This window comes from Perna viridis, chromosome 7 (assembly GCF_037379345.1).
Source record: "Perna viridis isolate PV_CMFRI_1.1 ecotype Kerala chromosome 7, ASM3737934v1, whole genome shotgun sequence".
NCBI lineage: Eukaryota > Metazoa > Mollusca > Bivalvia > Mytilida > Mytilidae > Perna > Perna viridis.
The window spans coordinates 28,144,219-28,156,192 of record NC_142451.1 but is presented as its reverse complement, the minus strand read 5'-3'; the positions used below and the strand labels follow the sequence as shown (position 1 = coordinate 28,156,192).

The 11,974-nt window shown below is 32.5% G+C and overlaps 2 long non-coding RNA genes across 2 annotated transcripts; both read left to right on the top strand.

The window, feature by feature from the left end:
* The first annotated feature begins 1,950 nt into the window (after window positions 1–1,950).
* On the top strand, window positions 1,951–3,805 carry LOC148612143 (uncharacterized). Its single transcript, XR_015924618.1, has 3 exons — window positions 1,951–2,142; window positions 2,857–2,928; window positions 3,727–3,805. It is a non-coding gene; the product is annotated as an uncharacterized LOC148612143 (long non-coding RNA).
* Window positions 3,806–4,581: 776 nt separating this feature from the next.
* LOC148612142 (uncharacterized) lies at window positions 4,582–10,227 on the top strand. The gene is made up of 4 exons (XR_015924617.1): window positions 4,582–4,830; window positions 5,247–5,318; window positions 6,069–6,221; window positions 9,917–10,227. It is a non-coding gene; the product is annotated as an uncharacterized LOC148612142 (long non-coding RNA).
* The last annotated feature ends 1,747 nt before the right edge of the window (window positions 10,228–11,974 follow it).

Here is an 11,974-nt window from a genome sequence, read left to right as displayed (position 1 = left end):
AATGTGGAATCAGTGGTCTTCAAAAGAATGTAATCAAGGGACAAAGACCAGACATGGAAAATATACATACACAACAAAGAACATAAAGTAACTAAAATCATACATACAAAGTAACAAAAGCAAATGAGCAACTCGGACTCCACTAAAAACTGGGATCATGGACCAGATGCACCGGTAGGGTGAGCGCCCTCTGCTCTTCTAGAAACACCCGCCGAGTTGCTCATAATGCAAACATATGAAAATCGTTCATATGGGAAAATTCTAGTCAATTACCAATTATTTATTGGTTTGTTTATTCCTATTATTCTCTTGTTACTGTTCTAACAACATCAGAAACATGCATTTCAAAACCCCACCGATCTGATAATGTAATATCACTCAAGGATATTTGCTCTGTTTGAAATGGTCATTAATTGATCTCTGCATCACTGGCTATGCGCAGCTTTTTTCCATGGAATCTGAGAAAAATGAGGTTTTTGACAGCGTTATCTGCTCATGTAATGTTCATTTTCAGTGAATTTCAATGACATATTAACTCAATGGGCCAGCATGATATGGAGAATTTTGTCTGTTTTCTTGATTCTGGTTGTGCAAATAGTCAAATTACACTATCAAATGATAGGTTTCTATACCCTGTTCCACCTACTGCATGATTCTAACATGGCTTGACACTTAAATATCATAGAATTGTTCATACTGGTCAGTAATAAAGCGAGAGGGCACCAGGCAAAAGAAAATATGGAGGATAAATAGCTGAAACAATAAAAACAAAATTAAAATATTTGAAAAAAAAAATTATTTATTTGAATATGTTTGTTTGTCCGTTAAAGGATATTTCTTTTAGAAATGATTGAAAATCTCAGAATTCGTTTGCATTATTCAGATGAACAAAAAAACTAGACAAACTTCTGTCCCCACAAGTAGGAGGAAACCAGACAAATTCCTATCTATATGACTATTCAAATGTTGAATCAGCTGAATTGTGAGTGACGTGCATTTATTTCAAGTAGTATCAGATAAATAGCTTTTATCTGAACAAATAATCAAATAAATGTAAAAATGTGAAAAGATGTGCCCAAAACTCAATACATGCACTTTGATAAGTAGAAATATTAAGAAGCAACAACTGTTATTTGTTCGTATATTTTATGACGTAACCGTTCTATATCACAAGTGTCTACACAATGTGATTGTAGAACAATCATCGCACTCTTACACCAGTTACCAGAAGGTATGTAGAACAATCATAGCACTCTTACCCCAGTAACCAGAAGGTATGTAGGACAATTATAGCACTCTTATCCCAGTAACCAGAAGGTATGTAGAACAATCATAGCACTCTTATCCCAGGAACCAGAAGGTATGTTTTGTTTCTTGTGTGATATTTTATAATATTACTAAATCAGGAATTTGTAATATTAGAAAAAAAAAATAACATTACAAAATGAAATTCTAATATTACAAAATGAAATTCTAATATTACACAATCTTTTCTAATATTAGAAAAATGATTTTGTAATATTAAAAATTCATTTTCTAATATTACAAACTATTGATTTTTGTCCACCTTGGCTTGCCATATACGTGTGTGATAATTTCAAGCGTTCACCAACATTTATTCCTGATATTTTAATTTTAGTATCAAAGTGAAAAAGAGTAAATGGGAAAAGAGAGTTTTTGAAGAGTAATTTAAGGGAACCAACATTCTAGCGGAAATAAAAAAGAATGAAATATGGGGATGAAGACTAGACTACGAAAGCAGACATACATAACAGATAGAAGGAAATAACCATAATAACACGTACAATAAACAAACGTACATGAGCAACTCCACTTAAAAATAGGAATATGGATGTACGGGAGGTATTCACGTAGAAAAGGTTGGTTTATGATATAATCGACAACTTTTTTTATTATCTAATCATAATTCGTGAAACTATTTTTAGGCGAAATTACAAGTACAAAGATGCAGTTTATCTACATTTTTCATGCTATGTTACTCCTAACGAGGACACTGCAAATCTCAGCATCAAACACCATCTGTAAAACATGTAATTGTAACAGTAATACAATAACTTGCAGAAGGAAGAGTTTAACCAGCATTCCGAATGATATAACGTCTTTCAAGGGCTTATTGTATTTGTGAGTTTATGATGAAAGAACATTATTTTATTAAGTAAAATCTTTGTAAGAATCTGGGAAAATGTAAGAAATGCCCGCTACAAGATTAACAATATGGTTCAGACGTTGTATGATTATTAATTGATTATTATGTGGTAAATATTAGTTTGTTACAAATATATTATAAGAATATGTAAGCAAGAAACGTTTACATATGATATATATATATATTCATATGATTATAATATGGATATCATGTTTAAATTATCATTTAATCATCGGATGAATTTAGCTGTTAATGTTTTACAACACTTTTGTTGTAAACGATATGAGACAAAGTAATTTCTTCGGGCCAGATAATAATAGTATAATTAATTGGAACGTGAATAACCATAATGACCACGAGTGCCGAAAAACGCGTAGATTTAACGAGTGTCCGGAACCTGTTCTGTGCACGAGTAAAAAAATACTTAAAAAGAAAACGTTGACATATATTGGGAGCGATATGCCATCTATATTACTGATGTCGTTTCAGTGACTATTTCATGGTCACCTATGTTACCTCAGTTTATATAGAGACAACGAAATACTAGCCTTTGTATACCGTAGTGCTGGTATGAAACCACATAAAGCGACGTAGAATGGTAAAAAGGACAAAAACGCGTCTAATAAAATTTGATAAGATTATAATATAAAATAAACTGTATTGGTGCATATACAAACATGTACTTGTAGGTATTTCAACGATAACCAGATATCAAGCATAAATGAAAACTCCTTCAAAGACCTCGCTAAACTTCAAGTTTTGTAAGTTAATCAACCTGGTATTATGATTGTTAAGTAAGAGACGTTTGTTTTCAAAGACCAAAATGCAGTACCTACATTTGAGAAAAATACAGAATAGGGATAGTGTTTTGGAGATGGGGATCTAGAATTTGGAGAACGGAGAAATTAACTTTTAATATATTCATTGATATAAAAAGTGTAATAATTTAAATAAAAAGGACACACAAAATGTCGAAGCCTTAAAAAATGTAAATTTAAACGTGGTAATATAAATAGTTGAAAAAGAAAAATGCAAAGGGGATTGGAATTTTTCAATTTATACTGGAGAATGGTTTGTGATATTAATATAAATGACAAGTTTATAACATTCAACATCTATGTCTAGCATCTATTACCCAAATTCAATTTTGTTTCAGTTCATAGACTGATTTCCATTCAGTACATTTGTTAATATTATCAGGATCAGTCCAACTGAATATCAGGAAGCGAGATTTTTGATGTTATAGTTCACAAACGTTCTCTTGCTTCGTGAACATTGGTGTACTCTTTACATTTAAACAGTAGCGACCAAGAATTAAAAAGTAGATTGATGGGGCGCACACAAATCTACCTGTAATATGTAATATTAGTACTTTAATATATGCCATATTAATATATTGAAACAAAGTGGCGTCCTCTTTCTGATCATACAATGTAAAAATGATTAGCTGACCACTATTCACCAATAAATCATTATATGTCGAAGACAATATAAAAGTCTCAATGCACTGTAATTGTCAAATTAACATGAATGTGTTGGTGTATTTTAATTTGTTTTAGGTTCCTGGATAGGAACATGATATCAACTGTACCAAAAGATTCATTTAAATATTGCACAAGTCTAATAAATTTGTAAGTTTTTTTTCACGTTTTTTATTTATTTTGGTTTTTTTGTCGTGTTTTGTGTACCTTACTTTATTTTGCATTTAACATTCGTATGAATATTTCACGTTTTACGAAATTATAGTAGTTTTCATAGTAAATGCATGTATGGACTTCTGACTATCAAATGTTCATCTCATCTAACACGTCTTGGAGTTTTCCATGAAAGTATTTGAATGGCAGCATCTAACATGCGTTCGAAAATTTCAGACAAATTGCAGATAATCAAATATCCGATATAGATACAGATGCCTTCAGTGGACTTGTTAGTTTGAAATCTTTGTAAGTGTTACGGTATATTTCACGACTCCTTTTAAAGGCAAATCTATTTGATTGCTTAAAAATGGGTTCGTTCGTTCAAAATCAAATTTGGTCATAGGAAAAAAAACCTTTGTAATGTTTACTCGCGAATAACAATTTCGCCTTTGTATTAGTTACAGTCACATTCTTTCAAATTTTTAGGAAAAGAAGATTGTAGCGTGGTTATCTGGATCGAAAAACCATCAGCAAACCTATTTTGCATGAAGCAAAAATGATAAAATGTGTATTGTGGCATTTCGACAAGAAAACAGCTCGTTAATTTTTTGTTTGATTTCAGTAATATTTCCATCACAAAAATAAAATAAGTCCTATGTGACAGTAAGCTGAAAGTTTTAGTCATTTAAAGGTCGAAAACTAGAACAAACGAATATGCCCCTTGAATGCGTATCTTACAGATTAAACATTTATACCATAATAGTTTGAAATAAAATACTGAATTTTGACACGTGATAGAAATCTGTTTTTATACACTGAATTTCTTACCCATTAAAACAACTGAAATTCTTCAAAATACTATAACAATACAAAAGCATATCCAAAAGTAGGTGAAACTGTATTACTTTGACAACAACACAGCGGATATTGAAAACATTTTTTTTTTATTTCCAGGAATTTACGTAACAACCTAATATCTAGTCTTGAAGTTAAATGGTTTAAAGATCTAGGAAAGCTTGAATGGCTGTAAGTATAACTGATATACGACAAATTTGGAAGATTAAACGATCATATTACTGTTTAAAGTGGTATATCAAATTAATTGTTTTAATATAAAGTTACAATCGTATTCATGAGATAACGGGATGATGGAATAATGGCGTTAAATTTCAGTTTTGAAACTGGCTGACCGGTCATATGGTAGTCGTTTCAGCCAAAATATTTCTGTTAGTACATGTATCTCTCTTTCTTTGTTTTTGAGTTATTCCTTGGTGGAAATGTTCTTATGTACTCTAACGTTGATGTGTCTAAAGGTTGAGGACTGATTACAATGTATTATGTGTGATTTAGTTGTTATTTCAACCTGAAAATGTCAAAAACAATCACCACCTAATGTTGAACTTAAAGTTATTTAAAGAAGTATTGATTGACTTTAATTTCAGGATTGTCGCTGAGAACAAAATTCCAAATAGCAACCTGGACGTAATTAAATGTCTCAATTCTGTAACAGTAATGTGAGCAAATTAGAGATGAAGGGAAAATGTTCCATTTCTCTTTAAAAGAACAAAATCTTGTATCGCTGTCTTTTATTGTGTTAAGATTATTTCACAGTGGCTGTCAATTTCTTATCTCTTAAATTTAGTAAAAGCCAGTTCATATTTAGAAGTAAAGTGGTTGCCAAGAACACAAAAAAACTGGAGGATAAATGTTTTTACAGGCAACAATACATGTTATACGTTTATATATGAAAATCGAACCTAACATTGTGTCAAAATTGTAGTTTTATTCATTATTTATATGTTAATTTTTAAGACTTAATTGAGTAGAAAAATCTATTTTCAAAGATTTGGTCCTCTTAATGGCCCTGAGTCAGAACGATATGTCCCGGAATGATGCCACATATAAATGGAAACAAAGTAGAATTTATATATTTGATCGACCGTTTCCTGGTCCATGTTCCCAATTTACAGTTAATGTCATGCTTTGTACGTAATATTTTGGTTATGTTATGTTCTTTATAATGTGTGTCTGTTTTCCCTAACTGGTTTTTGCCCCTTGATTTCATTCCTTTAATTTCCGCTAGAATCTTGATTCCCTCTATTACCCCTTCCGTCTTAAAATGTATTAAACTTCTTTCAAAGGAAGTCAAACTCTGTTCGTTTGATCTGTTTCTTTGTATTATGTCCTTAGAAATCGAGTTTCAAAATTATTTTCTTTGTCTAATTCATTTTTTCAAATCACTTTATAAGATAATACTATTGTAGATTCATTTACGGGAACCTAATTACCTGCGATAGTGCGATGATAGCATTCCTGGCTTGGTTGGATACAAATAAAAAACGAGTTGATGTGAAATGTGATGGTACGGTATTAAAAAGACTGGATCCTTTTCCAAGGAGAAAATGATGTTATCATATGTAAGTATCGGTCGGACTTTATTTATATTATCTCACATATCGGTTGAAATTGCAAGACGGTATCATCTATGTAAGTATCGAACCAAAATACACATGTAACTATTGGTTGGAATTATAACAATTTTTCCCTTATATATAGTAGTTGATCTGTAATTATTGGTCGAAAATATAATGATTCGGCGATAACACAATATATGATCAAATGTGTAGTGATTGATAGAGAATAAAATATATCATCACATATGGACATTGTAATTATTTTGCCAAAAAATACAAAACATTGTATTCTAATGTTTGTAGTTATTGGTCGGAAACACGATATATTACAGTACCTGTATGGGATAAACTTCCCATTTTATGGGGTATAGGGTAATGGGGCATAGGGAATGGGGAATGGGGGATGGAGTATATGAATAAAGCAATGGGGAATGGGGCGAATGATTGATCTGATTGGTCAATAAAAAATAATTGTTCTGCCTTTTTCAGCAAGCAAATTACCTATCATAATTCTATCCAAAACAGCATTCCTACGTTGGGTCAATGTAGGGAACCCAATGTTGACCCAATGTTGTTAGTGCAAAGAGAGCTAACGTTGGCCCAAAAGAGGCAGACAATAGTTGGGGCAACGTTGACCCAACGTAATGCCAACATTAACCCAATGTTGGCCCAACATAAACCCATCTTTTACCGAACCATATGGTCCGACGATTGGATTCCTTAAGATATTAGAACAGAATTGTATATTTTGCTTTCCTAGTTCTGTCGCAGAGTACTTATTCTATGCACTCCTTCAGAGTATAAGCGCTTAAAATTCCCCCAGTTTATCATAAACAAAATTACAGGAACAATATACCAATGACAAGCTGATTTTAGTTTACAATATTAAAACAAAAAAAATCTATTATTAAGTCAGCAGATACTACAAGTACATGAAGTATACTGAAATTGATATGAAAGTATTTAAAATTTCAAAATTGCTTGTCTACTAGAAACCATTTTGGAAAAATTAATCAAAAAGAGATATTTCCATAACCACCGACTAGTACATTGGACCGACGTTGGGCCAACGTCGTCATGCCATCGCAGCTACCATTTTTTTTTTTTGATAAGCATGTTTTAGAGTAATTTTTAATGATCCCAGGTGTCATAATTTGTTGACATTTTTTTTTTTAAATATTTACCGGAAATACATTTTATTTCCGGTCATTACAGATTGAAATGTTGATTCCCTTTCAATTGGCAGAAATATGTCATTTGTCGCAACCTCGAAAAAGATAATAATATTGTTATTTTTATATTTTTAACAATACTTTTGGAACATTATTGAAATTAAAATTGTTCGCACCCTAACAATCTGTAAAAATAAGTCATTTTTAAGCAATTAGACTAAAATTAATGTGCCACAGCCACACATACGATCTATATTTTGACAATTTTAACATTTTAAACAATTATATAAGACCATAAAGGTAATTCGAAGGGATAACACTCATTTGATCTGCAAAAATATCTCATTTTCAATTATTTGGTTTGAAATATACGTAGTACAACCATCAACATAATATGATATTGACAATATTAACATTATTGAATATACTTTTAGACTAATATGTATATTAAAAGTGTTCGCACACATACACTTTTCAAAAATATATCATTTTGAAGATTTTTGACTGAAATATGAGAGTCACAACCACCAACCGGATACTAATATTGCCATTTTTAATATTTTAAGCAATAATTTTGGACCATTTTTTAAATCAAAATTGTTAGCACCCTTACATCTGCATGAGAAATTGGACTGAAATTGATGTGTCACAACCACATATATGATGTTTATTCTTGCCATTTCAACATTTTAAACAATGATATAAGACCATTAAAGTAATTTCATGTGTTCGCACTAATCGTATTTGCAAAAATATCTCATTTTCAAGAATTTGAATTGAAATATATGTATCACAACCATCAACATAATACTGATATTGACAATTTTAACATTTTTTACAATAATTTTAGACTAACAGGGACATTAGCTGGCCGGGTCATTCCTTCTCGTAGGATATAGCTAGGATATATTAGTGGTCTAGGGCGCTGGACTTAGTGCAGGCGGTGTTGCCATAGATGCCACAGCGGTACGAGTTGGAGTCCCGCGGAGGAAACGACCAAAAATTTGCATCGCAAATTTGACAGTTCTTACATCGTTGGAATTTTTTTCAGACCCTTCTATATATATACAGCATGTGACGACTTTGTCGGATCAAATTGATACAGGGGAAAATAATGTGAACGTATAGAAAAGTCTGAAAATTCCAAACGATGTTAGAACTGTCAATGTTTTTGTGGTTTCCCCCGCGGGACTCGAACTCGTACCGCTGTGACATCCATGGCAACACCGCCAGCACAATGTCATAGACCACTCGCACAGCTAGGCTTTATAAAAATATAGCTTTCGCGCTGGCCGGGTCATTCCTCTTCATATGATTAATCTTGGGCTGTAACTTAGTACACGATGTATTTTAGTACGGTACAGCTCATTTAGATGGTCTTATGTAGGATAGAGGATCGAATTTATGATGCATGTCAAACAAATCAAATCAAATATATATATATATATATATATATACGTCTCAGAATGTGACGACTCTATTCGCTACACGGCTCCAACGGATTAAATTGATACACGGAAGATACATAAACGTATAGAAAGGTTTGAACAATTCTCAACGATGTTAGAACTGTCAAATTTGCGATGCAAATGTTTGGTCGCTCCCTCCGCGGGACTCGAACTCGTACCGTTGTGACATCAATGGCAACACCGCCTGCATTAAGTCCAGCGCCCTAGACCACTCGGCCAGCTAGGCTATATAAAAACACAGCTTTCGCTGGCCGGGTCATTCCTCCTCGTAGGATTAATCTAGGGCTGTAACAGTATACGATGTATGGTAGTACGGGACCGTTCATTTTATATGTTATTATGTAGGATATAGGATCAAATTAATGATGCATTTCACAACAAATCAATATTATACAAACGTCTCAGAATGTGACGACTCTATTCGCTACACTGCTCCATCGGATCAAATTGATACAGGGAAGATACATAAACGTATAGAAAGGTCTGAAAAATTCCCAACGATGTTAGATCTGTCAAATTTGCAATGCAAATTTTTGGTCGCTCCCTCCGCGGGACTCGAACTCGTACCGTTGTGACATTTATATATATATAGTTTTAAGAATGTTTTGGATGATAATTTCTCATGAAAACAATACAATTATCGCGTGATCTCGAACTCGGCAAAACTTTTACATCCTTATTCATTATATGTGTTTGATAAAACATTTACTAACTTTCTGTTCGAAATGCGTCGATGCAATAGGAGATGGAGCAGTGGGAGAATGGGCTATTGGAAATGTAATATGGGGCAATGGGGGTTGGGGCTATGGGGCGTGGGACAATGGGCAATGTGTTATGGGGCAATTGGGGATAGGGGAATGTGGTATTGGGCTAGTAGAAATTTTGTCCCATACAGGGACTGTTTTTCATATGTATGGATTTGTCGAAAATACAAAATATAAACTCATATGCAATGAATTGTCGAAAATACAATAGATTTTCTCATATACCACAACAATTGTAAAATTGTCCCTCCGTCATATATTTAATTTTTTTTCTTCTTTCTTTTTTGGTTTAGAGAAAGTGGATCTACGTCATCGATTGAACAACACAAACACACTCCTTTGAGCATCCACGTTAACGTTTTCACCTACTGAATTTGTAGTTTGTAAACTGATTACATGCCTATCAAATATCTGCTTTGATATCAATAAACATTACACTGATGGAGATGGATTATAAAACGCATAATTTCAACTTCTTTCAACTTCTACTAAGTCATTGTGATTCATACTGAAATAAAGATTTATCACAAAACTCATTCTCAAGAATTCATTTTTTTCCTTACTTTTCCTACTGCCTGAGGCTTACTTAATCCATATTTGGTCAAACGTGTTTTGTTAATGATTTCTTTATGAAAATGTCAGTTCGCTTTACACACATATTGTCCGTAGTTAAAGAAAGGCAGCAAGCAAGCTGGTTTCAATACATGTACCACACATTATCATGGTAAAATTAATCTTAAGTGGATAATTTAACATTCTAAACATTTATGTGAAATCTCGTACAGAATTAGAATATGAAAGATGGTAAATACTTCAATTTCACGTACAGACATATTGTCCATTTACAATCATGCTTTTGGTCAGAACTTATCTTCAATATACCCACCAGAGATTGAGATAAAAGAAACAGCTTTTTTCAGCAACTTTTATGGAATAACAACTCGAATTCGACAATAGTGGTCATCTCAGTAATAACATTTATGGAAAAAGAGACGACTTTAGTTTAAAATCATAAATTGTCTTTACTTGTGCAACAACATACCTTCATCGCCTGAAAAATGGATTTACATGTTACAATTGACTCCTTGCCCTCCAGTGAGTACTAGCTACTCTGATTTCATTGAACGTCATAAATATATACGAATAACAGACTCTTGAATCATGATTCAGAGGTATGAGGAAAAGTGCATTTTATAGTTGTTATTTAATCACCACTGGTATATTCATACCTCAATGGGGTTTTGCATCGTAAAACTTAGGTTTAACCAAACTGTTTGTTTGAAATGCTTGCACCAAGTCAGGGTCATTGCGGTATCAGCTACTCCAACGTTGTAGTGTCTATTATGTCTGATTTAGATCTTGACGTTGATTATGAGTCGGATGGTGATATTGTTGTTCTCTTATTGATATGATGAATAAAAGCAATGTTGTTTCTAAAACTTATAATCAAGACAATAATGACGACATTATGTTTTTATTTAGTGTCAATTTATATTTAAAATGTATTTGTAATTCGGAAGAAAATGTTTAAAAAAAAACTTTCTCAAACATTTTCTTTACTCGAACTTGATGATTTAAAAACAAACACAAGGATTATATGGAGCTCTCAATTTGGTATTTTATAAAACCAATACAAGACCTATTTAAAAATAATACCACCCTGTACTCAGCTCAGTCGTAAAGAGACAGCTCTACATTGACGAAAAACGCTCAAGTGTAATAATGTATGGTATGCATATTTGTTGATATAAGTGATATTCTATGCTAACTCAGTGTACAAAAAAAAAATGCGTCGATGAGAGGTTAAACCTACATGTAGGGTGCTTCTTATGTGCGCCGGGATATGTCATGTTTGATAAATTTGTCTACCGTGCTCCAATAATTCTGAATAATATTATATATTATAATTATCAATCAAGTTATTGATACCAAACCCTGACACTCTTCAGAATGAAATACGGAAGTGGCAAATGAACGGAATTTTATTGATATGAAGTTAGTTACATTCTAAAAGGCAACATACGAAAGAACAGGCCACAATACACTTGGATAAAATAGTAATGAAAGAAAGAAGCTGATTGATTTCTAAACAAAAAAAAAACAAAGACGAAACATAAAAATAACTCAAACAGAATAAAAATTAACTTGAACTTAGGTGATCCGAAAGGGATTTAGTTATTGCAAATTATATTCCTCAAATCGAGTTTTTCAAACTCCTGTTTTCTTTTTTTTATGCTTTACTGGATAGTGATCTAGCTGGTCGCAAAGATAATACAATATGGGAAAAGAGGCCGTGAATACATCGAGAAATAGGATGGTCGTGAACAAACTAAACAAAAAAAAGATAAATA